We start from the raw sequence: 14,441 nt of genomic DNA on the forward strand, positions 1-14,441 counted from the left end.
GATCGTGTGATGTGAATCGTGGCTATACAAAATGCAAATGTTAATATTTGCGTTATTTGATAAAAAAAAAAGTAAAGTATAGAGATACTTTTGCTGATCAAACACTCGCTTAATTCTAGCAACATGTTTAGATACTTTCCATTATGTATTGAAAAATAGAAACGTCAGCTTAAAAAACTAAAACATCCAGAGTCACACAAAGACGATATACAGGGAGACACCAACAGTCAGAGTCACACAAAGACGATATACAGGGAGACACCATCAGTCAGAGTATCACAAAGACGATATACAGGGGACACAATCAGTCAGAGTCACACAAAGACGATATACACGGAGACAGCATCAGTCAGAGTCACACAAAGACGATATACAGGGAGACACCAACAGTCAGAGTCACACAAAGACGATATACAGGGAGACACAATCAGTCAGTCACACAAAGACGATATACAGGGGGACACCAACAGTCAGAGTCATACAAAGCAATATACAGGGAGACACAACAGTCAGAGTCACACAAAGACGGATATACAGGGAGACACAATCAGTCAGAGTCACACAAACACGATATACAGGGAGACACCAACAGTCAGAGTCACACAAAGACGATATACAGGGGGACACCAACAGTCAGTCACACAAAGACGATATACAGGGGGACACCAACAGTCAGAGTCACACAAAGACGATATACAGGGGGACACCAACAGTCAGAGTCACACAAAGACGATATATAGGGAGACACCATCAGTCAGAGTCACACAAAGACGATATACAGGAGACACAATCAGTCAGAGTCACAAAGACGATATACAGGGAGACACCATCAGTCAGAGTCACACAAAGACGATATACAGGGAGACACAATCAGTCAGAGTCACACAAAGACGATATACAGGGAGACACCAACAGTCAGAATCACACAAAGACGATATACAGGGAGACACCAACAGTCAGAGTCACACAAAGACGATATACAGGGAGACACCAACAGTCAGAGTCACACAAAGACGATATACAGGGAGACACCAACAGTCAGAGTCATACAAACACGATATACAGGGAGACACAATCAGTCAGAGTCACACAAAGACGACATACAGGGAGAAACAGTCAGAGTCACACAAAGACGATAAACAGGGAGACACCAACAGTCAGAGTCACACAAAGACGATATACAGGGAGACACAATCAGTCAGAGTCACACAAAGACGATATACAGGGAGACACAATCAGTCAGAGTCACACAAAGACGACATACAGGGAGAAACAGTCAGAGTCACACAAAAACGATATACAGGGAGACACCAGCAGTCAGAGTCACACAAAGACGATATACAGGGAGACACAATCAGTCAGAGTCACACAAAGACGATATGCAGGGAGACACCAACAGTCAGAGTCACACAAAGACGACACACAAAGACGATATACAGGGAGACACCAACAGTCAGAGTCACACAAAGACGATATGCAGGGAGACACCAACAGTCAGAGTCACACAAAGACGACACACAAAGACGATATACAGGGAGACACCAACAGTCAGAGTCACACAAAGACGATATGCAGGGAGACACCAACAGTCAGAGTCACACAAAGACGACACACGAAGACTAGTTACACGAAGACAACGTAAAGATCAAAACCTACAGTTATCTCCACTTACAGCGGAGACGAATTTCTGAGTAGGCCTAGGCTTCTCAAAGTTTCCAGTGTTAAAATGAACACGGATGAGTGTTGTCGGTGATTTATATCTTTACTCATAAACGATTGTGTAACATAGCCTGGAATTTTACAACTACTAGCATTTAATTGGTGTTTTTTATGTTTAATCTTAGTATATATTTATTTTATCAAGGGGGGTAACTCGTATGGTCTTATCTGATAAATACGTTGCCTACTGTATAAGTTGGGCACCCTGAGAAAAATTCTGATTTTGATGTTTAACATACAAGATAATATATCGGGTCGTCTGTGTACCGGTAAAACCCCTCTACGTAATTTCTGACTGTAGGTCCGTTCAGTACGTTTCCTGTACCAAGGCCTCCTTCGCTGTTCACCATTGTTTACACAATAGCCTGACGTACGGCCTGAAGGAGTATCTTTATCTAAGACTACAGATTTAGGCGTTTTAGTGGAAAAGGATTGCTGATGTATGCATACCAGGCCATCGTCCTACTATCCGGACGTAAAACAAGATATAGTAAAAATTGGATAAAACACAGGTAAAATGTGGTCTCGTGATTTGTGTGTAGACATTTATTACACACATTTATATATCACAACTATATTATGATTTTATTGTACATTTTGTTCGTATAATTATATAAAACAGACTCTCTACAATCCGAATCTCTCTACAAACCGGCCAAATTATATAGTCCCAATGGAGTCCGGTTTAGACAGAGTCCACTCTACATACATTCAATTCATTATTATGTATTCTTGAATCTTACAATCAGGGCGGAATCCTATCAATTTATATATATCTATATATACGTTGGATGATATGTAACAAAGTTGATGATCACGTGGTTTGTTTTGTTAATAGCTATTGTAATATATGAGGTGATTTGCAGCACTTAATCAATATTATAACAGTACCACAGTGTATCGTGTGAAACACGTAAACTGCCATTCCCTTAAAAACATGACTATACATTACAAAATCTTATCCCGTAGTTGAAATCCGTGCTATATACAACACAGACGCCATTAACAAATTTAACGGTACTCAGGGGAATATTTCTAATCATGACCGAGTATGGAATGGTTCCACAATTAAAGAAGCTGTGTATCCGTTATCTTTTGGTCTAGATGAATCAATATTTAACACAAATTCATTAGCATGACATACACCACGTTCCATATTCGTTAAGATGATAGCTCACGTATAGCTGTGAGTTATGGTTTACAATGTAGATCTAAACATTTACCAATAAACTTAGATTGGCGATAAGGTGTGGCTGACAATACTATACGAGACCCACACACACCATACACCACAGGTGAAATTCCTGTAGTTACCTGATGTATACATGTACACGTATACCTGTAGAAAGTTTCATACGGAAATGTTAATTAGTAAGATGTTACCTGATACAGTGTGTGTATACACTGTCTATACACGATATGTGTCAACTTGTACACCGTAATAAAGCGGTCGGGGACTGTTTTAACTTTATTTATTATTCATTTATAATTATTTTTATTTAACGCCAAGCAATGACGTTGAAGTTATAAATCTGTAAGGGGTTTGTGTTCTTCAAGAGCACGTTCTAATATACCACATAATCCACATAATTGTCCTGCAATAAAATGAACAGTTCTACTTTAAAAGCCGTGAATGGAATGTGTGGGAAAGTTGAACGTGTTCATACAGGTGTTACATGTACAGTGGGGCCATGGTACCTCGGGAATAACAAGTAACTATATCATAGTTTGTAGGGTATTTTCACAGGGACTTTACACTTTCCTATTACCGAAAATGAAAAATTGACCTCACTTATTATTGACTTATTAGGAATCGGACCCTGGGAACAACACTAAGTGATCTAACACAAAGATCTGTGGTAAATAATAAGTGATCTAGGGATCGCATCTTGAGGTAGTTCTTTCATTCTTGGTCATAGGAACATGTCAAGTCCCTGTGGTATAACAAGATTTCTCTATCACTTTACAGTATTTATTGTTATGTCTTGTTGGTCTTTGAACAACCCGGAACATGTAGTTAACGACATTATCAATACAGTCTGTACAGACAGGACGACAGTTTATTTGTGTAATAGGGAAACTTTGTAGATTAAAATATGTCTGTGGTTATTCCGAAAATCGTTAAACTATTGAATGATAAAAAACAATACACTTACTTCCCTCAAGCCAGAGACTTGTATACCTGATTTATACCTCATATGATATAGAACACAGTCAAGCGACAAACTGGGCAACACATCACTAGGTAGCGCAAGTTATACACAGAAAAGGTAAAGTTGTCGGGGGGGGGGGGGGGGGGGGGGGGGGGGGGGGGCGATGGGCGACCTTTCAGGTGGAGTGTAAATGTCCTGAAATAAACCACACCAAATCTAATTAAAATCAAGATGGTCATTCTCACTACGTGTTCATGTAACGTAGTGAGAGAGACTATCTTGATGTTAATTATATTGAAACCACACCCTCCTGATTATAAAGTATTTTAGTCTGTAAATCAATATATATGTATTTGAAAAAAAAAAATAGAATCAACACCATAACAGTGTTGGAGTAGCCTTATAATCAAATTCCACTTTTATTAAATGGGACTATGTTATTAGTGGGCAGAGACCTACATATACAAATGTATGTATATGTGTTTACTGTGAAGACTCAGGTAGTAGACTCAGAGCTCACATGCCCCAGTTTTTATCTATCTAAACAGGCAGTGTTTCCTGTCAAACCCCCTGTGGATTAGGGCTTGTTTTAATTTGACTTTAAACACAGGCTGTCCTTTTTAAAATCCTTTATCTCCAAAAATCTAAGGACTCATTCTCTAGTCGTTAAGACAAGGTCGAATATCATTTCACTGTCCCTTTAAAGCTGACACTCCAGCGTGTCACGTACCAGTGGTTCTGTTTACCTGTAACCTGGACAGAATACAAACAGTCAGGTGTGTTATACAGGTAGGCATGGCCAAGGAGTCACACAGGTGTAGTAATATTAGCTGCGAACAATTACATACTAATGAAAATAGTTCCGTGGGGACGGAGGACTACTTGTGACACATGCATTGTAATGGCGGTTGCTAGGGACTCGTTCAGTGATACGCAAGCTCTATAATAAGAGTGACTATTAAAATAAGTAATGACCTCACCTCGGGTACTAAGCTTTGATATCTTATCGTATGCTACAAACAATTTAAATCGTTTCTATTTTAGTAACTATTAAACAATACCAACTGGTAATCCGGTTCAAACTAAATCTCTCACTCATTATCTACAGAAAATTAGGACTATTTGTACATATAATCTCTCAACACTCTAATTAGAAAATCTGACTGACACTCACTAGGCTTGGGAAACTTATTATCGATCGAGCATTTATAGACAGTGAGGCCAACGACTACAATACACCATTGTATACGTATATTGTACATGTAGGTAGATTGTATATAAGGGGCGAACCTTGACTCTGTAATTAAATCTACAGTATACGTTGTCAAATAAGTAAACGTTGTCTTTTTTCTTAATATTTTAAGAAACATTTTACAGAATATATGGTCTATCATCACGGACCTATATCAAAGTCTATTATCAAACTTAAACGCATTTCTTACTAGAAAACAATAAAAGGATTAGAAATGAACTATGTTGTAATTAGAGGATAATCTCACCACATATTTACAAATAAGGAAAACTACCGACACACGAATCCATACTGTTAAATAATGATTTACTGTGAAGAATCATAAATCACAGAGAAAAAAAAATAGTTGTATGAAGCCAAAAGGGTATACGATTTCTGAAACGGACACGTACACAATGCCTACACGGAATGCCAAGCAAAATATATAATATACATACCATGTACATTAAACACTGGTACAGCAGTGGCTAACCATACATACAATGTACATAAATCTTGTTTATATCTTTCACAATACAATTAGTTAAGGGATTATCAACTTCGCAACTTTTGAATTTAGTATTTGTATATTGTTTTTGAGCATTTCCATGGTGAAAGTTATAACTATATCAGAGAGATGAAGGTTAAAACACATGTTAGTATTTATTAATTCATATTCCTTACGAATGATTTTACTATAATACATTTGTATATTCAACACATGTACATGCAGTTGCTTAGGAACCACGATACCAGCACGCCATTTCATGTATTTAAGTGCCCTTTCCTAATCGACATGTATCTCTATAAAAAATAGAACCACGAAGCCTTATTTAAAATGGTACTACATTTACATATAAATGCTAACTTATAGAGCAACAAAGCCTATATGTAAACGGCTAATTACACTGTACTGGGTACTCATAGGCTGTATAAATGTACATGTACCCGCCACAACTCTAAAGCATACGTGTATGTGTACAAGGTATTTATAGAGGTGACGGTGGCAGTATTTGCGATCTATGCCAAACTGTCAATCCCAAAGGAACGATGTCGATGGCGCTCGTCTGAATGAGCCGATGAATCGTCGTCGTTGGTGTATTGTCGCCTTTGTCATTGGTGGTATCATCTAATCTTATCAGAAAACAGCCATCGCTCTGGCTTTGTAATTAGACGAGTTCGGGGTGACGCGTACAAACAATTACGGTTAATTTTATTAGACCCCCATTGTTAATAAGTGTAATTTGTACTTCAATTAACAATAACGAAATCCTCTTCAATTGTCATTAATATAAGATATCTTGAGTACCAGGTGTTTGCAGACACTGGTCAGACCATGTAAAATCGTCCCCTGGTGAAGCCTACCAATAGTTGGCAGCCCGGAATCAAACGACACCCTCAGGAATCAAACGACCTCAGGAATCAAACGACACCCTCAGGAATCAAACCAATATGCTGTGATTTCAATGAGATTGATCAGTTGTTCGATAAGATTTCAATGATCCACCACAACAACTAATCAATCACGGAGAAGGTACGACGGGCTGACACATAAACAGGACTGCTATATTACATATGTAGAGTTATTGTATTGGTGAGAGGGAAATAGCACTTTTATTGTTCAACTAACAATTTCCCGAGTCAAGCCAAGTTTTCGAAAGCGTTTTCGGACTTATCGTAATACAAGGGATGTATAGACATCCAAAGGAATACAACAAATGCATTGTCCAATCAGAATGAACGAGGGAAAAAACGCGAAAATACGAATGCGCTCATTCCGGGTAAATAGCACCTTTGACTATTACCCAGTTAATAGTTTTTTGGAGGATGTGGTTCAAATAGCATTTCTATTGTCTACTTTTTATATCGTGTAAAATAAGGAAAGGTATAATAAAGTACTATACTGGACATTTACTGACAACTGTCTCACTCACTGCTAATACCCCATCAAACACCCTATTTATCACCTCCTCTCAGGAGCAATTGTTAATATATATATATACATATATCACTGTATATAATGTCTGTGTTGTGATATATATGGTGTGTGTGTTGTGGTATTGTATATGGAGTGTGATGTGGTATTGTATATGGTGTGTCTGTTTGTGGTATTGTATACGATGTGTGTGTTGTGGTATTGTATATGGTGTGTGTGTTGTGGTATTATATATGGTGTGTGTGTTGTGGTATTGTATATGGTGTGTGTGTTGTGGTATTGTATATGGAGTGTGATGTGGTATTGTATATGGTGTGTGTGTTGTGGTATTGTATATGGTGTGTGTGTTGTTGTATTGTATATGCTATGAACTATTTCTAAGACTTGTGGTTTTGCCTCCTGCCTGCTGTGCGTGATGCACTATAGACAATGCTTGATGCAAAATGGAGATTATCGATTCTTGCTGCCAAATGAGAACTGCCATTACTTGTTGACTTTATGGCGTTGTACTATTGTTATTGCTTTGGGCGGTCATTCTATTGTTATAGAGCAGTAGATACAGAAGTAGTTTCGCCGCTGATCACGACACGGAACCAACATAATACAATTTCATCTCCAACCGCATATAAACAACACAATCAATAAGGGACGAAACTGTATATAAGCAACACAATCAATAAGGGACGAAACTGTATATAAACAACACAGTCAATAAGGGATGAAACTGTATATAAACAACACAATCATTCAGGGACGGAACTGCATATAAACAACACAATCATTAAGGGACGAAACTGTATATAAACAACACAATCAATAAGGGACGAAACTGTATATAAACAACACAATCAATAAGGGACGAAACTGTATATAAACAACACAATCATTAAGGGATGAAACTGTATATAAACAACACAGTCAATAAGGGATGAAACTGTATATAAACAACGCCATTATTAAGGGATGAAACTGTATATAAACAACACAATCAATAAGGGATGAAACTGTATATAAACAACACAATCAATAAGGGACGAAACGGTATATAAACAACACAATCAATAAGGGATGAAACTGTATATAAACAACACAGTCAATAAGGGACGAAACTGTATATAAACAACACAGTCAATAAGGGATGAAACTGTATATAAACAACACAATCATTCAGGGACGGAACTGCATATAAACAACACAATCATTAAGGGACGAAACTGTATATAAACAACACAATCAATAAGGGACGAAACTGTATATAAACAACACAATCAATAAGGGACGAAACTGTATATAAACAACACAATCATTAAGGGATGAAACTGTATATAAACAACACAGTCAATAAGGGATGAAACTGTATATAAACAACGCCATTATTAAGGGATGAAACTGTATATAAACAACACAATCAATAAGGGATGAAACTGTATATAAACAACACAATCAATAAGGGACGAAACGGTATATAAACAACACAATCAATAAGGGATGAAACTGTATATAAACAACACAGTCAATAAGATACGAAAGTGTATATAAACAACGCCATTAATTAGGGACAAAACTGTATAAACAACACCTTAACATGGTACGAACTTCAAAAAACCTTAACAATGCACAAATTTGTAAACAACACATAAACAAGGTACGAATTAGTAAACAACACCCAAACAATTGACAAACTAGTCAACAACACCTTAACAATGGACAAATTAGTAAACAACACCTAAATAATGGACAAATTAGTATACAACACCTAGACAATAGACGACCTAGTAAACAACACCTAGACAATAGACGACCTAGTAAACAACACCTAGACAATAGACAAATTAGTAAACAACACCTAGACAATAGACGACCTAGTAAACAACACCTAAACAATGGACAAATTAGTAAACAACACCTAGACAATAGACGACCTAGTAAACAACACCTGAACAATGGACAAATTAGTAAACAACAGCTAAACATGATCTTAATCACTCGTTCAACATTTAGCTAAGATACAGACATATGAAATACCTCTGACAAGTTAAATGATATACGTGTATCTAGACTTGGATTAAACAATGTAATTCGCCTATTTTCATGGAAAAAACATAAAATACTATTTATCTTCCGCTTTACAAAAAATGAGTCTTCGTGACGATCTTTGGTGCCTTTTTATTACGTGACAAACAAGTGTTTAGCTATGGAATTATTAACTGGGTTTCTGTACTCGTTGTCTTAATTAAGTTTTAATCCTTCCTCTGGAGATAAAATTTAAACAACTACATTAGGATGTTGTATTACATTGTGGGATAATTGCTAACAACATGGTAAAGTTGTAACAGCGAGTATACGTATGTGCTATCTGAGATGTTATTCACACAAAACATGCTTTGATATACTGACATCGTTTTTATCTTTATTTCATAAGCATTTCATGTCACAAATAGATGTATTTAATTATCTGCGAAACATTTAACTCATACCTAGTAATAGATATTTTTGTAACTCTTGATGAAATAGCAATAATGGTTCTTAGAAGCACCAGACTACTGTTTATACAGGATGACACTACAAATACTTGTATTAGGATAAGTGTTTACAAGGCGAACGTGATCATACAACCCTAGCTGAGATGGAAAAATAGAGGGAAAATCTACATCAACAATCCCCACCCTCTAACCTAAAATAATTGATCATGATAGAATGTAATTTGATATACAGTGATTCTATAGTGTATAGTTTGCAGTGTAATTTAAAACAAAAACAAAAACGTTATTTGCACACATGCACCTTTTTTTATTGCCATGGAGTAATTTCTAAACCTTAGTGTGGCATTTTTTAATTGAACTGCCTATAATGCGCAACCACAACTTTCACGAACCAGTTAAAATGACGTCATCGAGAAATCATTGATCGGGATTATATACAATATGTGAGGACGCTTGATGAATTTAAATCATTCGCTTTAGACTAAAACATGGCTGGTAGACTTGGCCCAAGCTCAAATTAATGGGTTTGATTTCGTTTGGTCAGCAGAATTTGATTCGTTAATAGTTTGGCGAATTTCTCAGTAATCTTTTTAATCTGGTATAGACGATGTTACCTGTTTTGTACCGTAAATTTACATTTAACGATAATGGGATGTTTACCAATAGGGTAGAGCATGTGATGTATACCGGCGTAATTAAATATGGGCTCCATTTACAAATATATGCATACCAAAATATTCGTACGAAAATGTTAGACGCCAGGAACTCATTAACGATCGCGTGCAGAATTAACGATACACGCATTAAAACTTGGGTATGTAGATTATACGGAGGCCTGGATGTGTTAGGGATTATCGTAAAAACTAGTAAAACTTTGTATTAGGGGTCTACGCGTGTTAAGTTAAGCCAATATGTCTGAAAACCAAACCATTTTATCGACTTTATGATACATGAATGATTACATATAGAAGTTCTGATAAGATTTTCCAGTACATATTGAATTATTACTTCATTTTTACATGCATACATGTATAGATGAAGCCTCTTATACTTTACCGTTATGTATATGATTATAAAATTTATTCATGAGTTCGATTCATAAAAATAATCATTAATATTAGATGAGATAACATAATGTTAACTTTAGTATTCGTTTGGACAATGGTGCATTTAACGCTTTGTATTATTTTCAATATTTTAAGGCTTCAAATTAAATTAATTCTAACCCGTGTATTTACCGTGAGTAAGACCCCACCCCGCGGGAACATTGATGTGTCGATACTTGTCATATACAAGTGTACATTTGTATATAAATGCGTGTAGTCTGATTCGCGCGGTGTAACCAGGCAGAAAATCACAAAGATCTATCGCATTTAAATCAATATTAAACAATATCGATAATATCTTACACGACTTGGCTATCTCCCTGAGACCGTTTTCATGTCTTACTGAACCCCAATGGAAGGGTGCGACTCTATTACGTAAAAAGTCAAGACAGAACAGGGTATTGTATTAACGGAAAACATTGTCTTATATATTTACAGATATCATTTTAAAATTTTCGTCGTTTCAGACGATGTTTATGTTTAGGAATCTAAGGCCATATCATGTTGACTACACGATAATAAATAGGGTACATTACTAATAACAAGCGGATTTAGATATTTTTGTCAATGACCCGCTAAATCTGCAAACAATTGACGTGTGGGTCAGTAGACTATTGAATGAGTTGTAGCGTCGATACAGCGCAAACAAACAGACGTCAATACACATCTGACTTCTGATTAAACGTTTACATGGGTGGGTAACTGTAATGTTTGTAGACACCATGTGACTAGACACAAAGATTCTATCTTGACCCTTAATTAGATTTTAACAGGTGAATACACCAAATAAAAAGACAGGTATAATTTTTAGACAGGTGTGTGTTCAAACCGGTCGGCCTGTTCCAGATGTCCACTTGAAACAACTTTTTTTTAAACAATAGTACACACTCGTATTTTTAATTCTTGTTTAAAATCTTTGGAGGACATACATGTATAGACTGTAGCAATTGAATTTTAATGATCAAGACATACAGTTACACGTATCTGTAATGTAGATCGTTTATAACGAGGAATGTGTGAACACTGAATTAAGGTTTTATAATGAGGAATGTGTGAACACTGTGTTAATGTTTTATAACGAGGAATGTGTGAACACCGTGTTAAGGTTTATAATTAGGAATGTGTGAACACTGAATTAAGGTTTATAATGAAAGGTCAGGATAGAATGTGTGAACACTGTGTTAAGGTTTACTGTATAATGAGGAATGTGTGAACCCTGTGTTAAGGTTTTATAACGAGGAATGTGTGAACCCTGTGTTAAGGTTTTATAACGAGGAATGTGTGAACCCTGTGTTAAGGTTTTATAACGAGGAATGTGTGAACCCTGTGTTAAGGTTTATAATGAGGAATGTGTGACCAGTGTGTTAAGGTTTTATAACGAGGAATGTGTGAACACTGTGTAAATGTTTTATAACGAGGAATGTGTGAACCCTGTGTTAAGGTTTATAATGAGGAATGTGTGAACACTGTGTTAAGGTTTATAATCAGGAATGTGTGAACCCTGTGTTAAGGTTTATAACGAGGAATGTGTGAACCCTGTGTTAAGGTTTTATAACAAGGAATGTGTGAACCCTGTGTTAAGGTTTATAATGAGGAATGTGTGAACACTGTGTTAAGGTTTTATAACGAGGAATGTGTGAACACTGTGTTAAGGTTTTATAACGAGGAATGTGTGAACCCTGTGTTAAGGTTTAAAATGAGGAATGTGTGAACACTGTGTGAACACTGTGTGTTAAGTTTTATAACGAGGAATGTGTGAACAATGTGTTAAGGTTTTATAACGAGGAATGTGTGAACACCGTGTTAAGGTTTTATAATGAAGAATGTGTGAACACTGTGTAAATGTTTTATAACGAGGAATGTGTGAACCCTGTGTTAATGTTTTATAACGAGGAATGTGTGAACCCTGTGTTAAGGTTTATAATGAGGAATGTGTAACACTGTGTGTTAAGGTTTTATAACGAGGAATGTGCGAACACTGTGTTAATGTTTTATAACGAGGAATGTGTGAACACCGTGTTAAGGTTTTATAATGAGGAATGTGTGAACCCTGTGTTAAGGTTTTATAACGAGGAATGTGTGAACACTGTGTTAAGGTTTATAATGAGGAATGTGTGAACACTGTGTTAAGGTTTTATAATGAGGAATGTGTGAACCCTGTGTTAAGGTTTATAACGAGGAATGTGTGAACCCTGTGTTAAGGTTTATAATGAGGAATGTGTGAACACTGTGTTAAGGTTTTATAATGAGGAATGTGTAAACACTGTGTTAAGGTTTTATAACGAGGAATGTGTGAACACTGTGTTAAGGTTTATAACGAGAAATGTGTGAACCCTGTGTTAAGGTTTTATGAAGAGGAATGTGTAAATCCTGTGATAAGGCTTGACATTATTAGGAAATGAACCGTCTGTGGGGTATATGTCAATTTCTAATATTGACTTTTTGTCAACGTTTCACTTCAATCTGTCGTCTATCTGTAAAACACAGGTTACTTTTTATACTGCTCGTCATACACAGGTGTCTTTGTTCTACACTTCCTACCCGTATACACGTCAACAGACTGGAATGTTTCTTATACACATGTACCTACATACATACATGGTAGGGTAGACAATAGGAAAATGTAGTATCAGGCTTGATAGTGACGAATGAGTTTGTTTTCAAAAGAAAAAAAATCTTCGAATCACGATGAGAAAAATATATATCAAGCACAATTACATTGTTATTCCACGATCTGATTAGGAAATGATATGCATGTACATGCTTGAACTCAGTTTTAATGGTAATATATCTACTTTTTTACCAGATATAGCATGGGAAACCTTAACTATCTACCCCGGGAAATGTTGTTTATCTAGCCAACCCAATATCAGAAATTTGTTTATGTGATGAAGTAACATTATATAAAAACGTTCACCTCGTGATTTTGTGTAAATTAACCAAATCCCACAGGCTAAGTTCTGGTGTATCTCACAGCGTTTTAGAGATACAAGTCTGTACCTGTAAAGGTCTGTTAATCGTATTACCTATTTGTATATACACAGGTATATATGCATTGTAAGTACAACCGAGGTAAAGGTAAATTAAACTCTGTAAGTGGCCATGGTGCCACTAAATGGCGATTCAACATGTCCAGTTTGTGACAGAACGTGCGGTGACGTCACAATTTAAGTGAACACTAGCAAGCTAAATGAGGTGACATATTAAACCTGTGTCTTATGTATAACAGCTTATCTCGAAATCGGAGTATACACAAAGGAAATAAATGCATTTCGATATTCCTAGCTATGATGGCGTTCTCTTGTCGCATTGAACAAGTAATGAAATATTAAATAGCCATTCATTCGAATTCCCCAGTAATATTACCGGTCATATTGCTCAACACATTATTCACCGACAAGTTTCCATAGAGAACACTTCACCACTTATTGTCTAAAGCTGAGTGAACATTGATGGATACTTATCAACTCTTAAATTGTAATGTTAACCCACCCGAAATCGCCAGTAGCAATAACGTTACATCATCTGTGACGTCACGTATTTGCCATACTCTGCCAAATACATAGCTGGCTTCTTTACAATTGTTCTTAGTTCCATCTTGTTTAGTGACAAAAATATCATATCCGGTATCACAATAACGGACATTTACATACAGTTATCATTTTCAGCTGTAACTGTAGTTATACAGATATGGAAAATGGCCATAACATCGACTTAATCTCGGTTAATACATCTTTCTCCGGTTAATGAAACCTTACATTCACCTCACCAAAAGTCCATAATTGATAGGGATTTGTAGGCCTACTGCATTCC

This window comes from Pecten maximus, chromosome 14 (assembly GCF_902652985.1).
Source record: "Pecten maximus chromosome 14, xPecMax1.1, whole genome shotgun sequence".
NCBI lineage: Eukaryota > Metazoa > Mollusca > Bivalvia > Pectinida > Pectinidae > Pecten > Pecten maximus.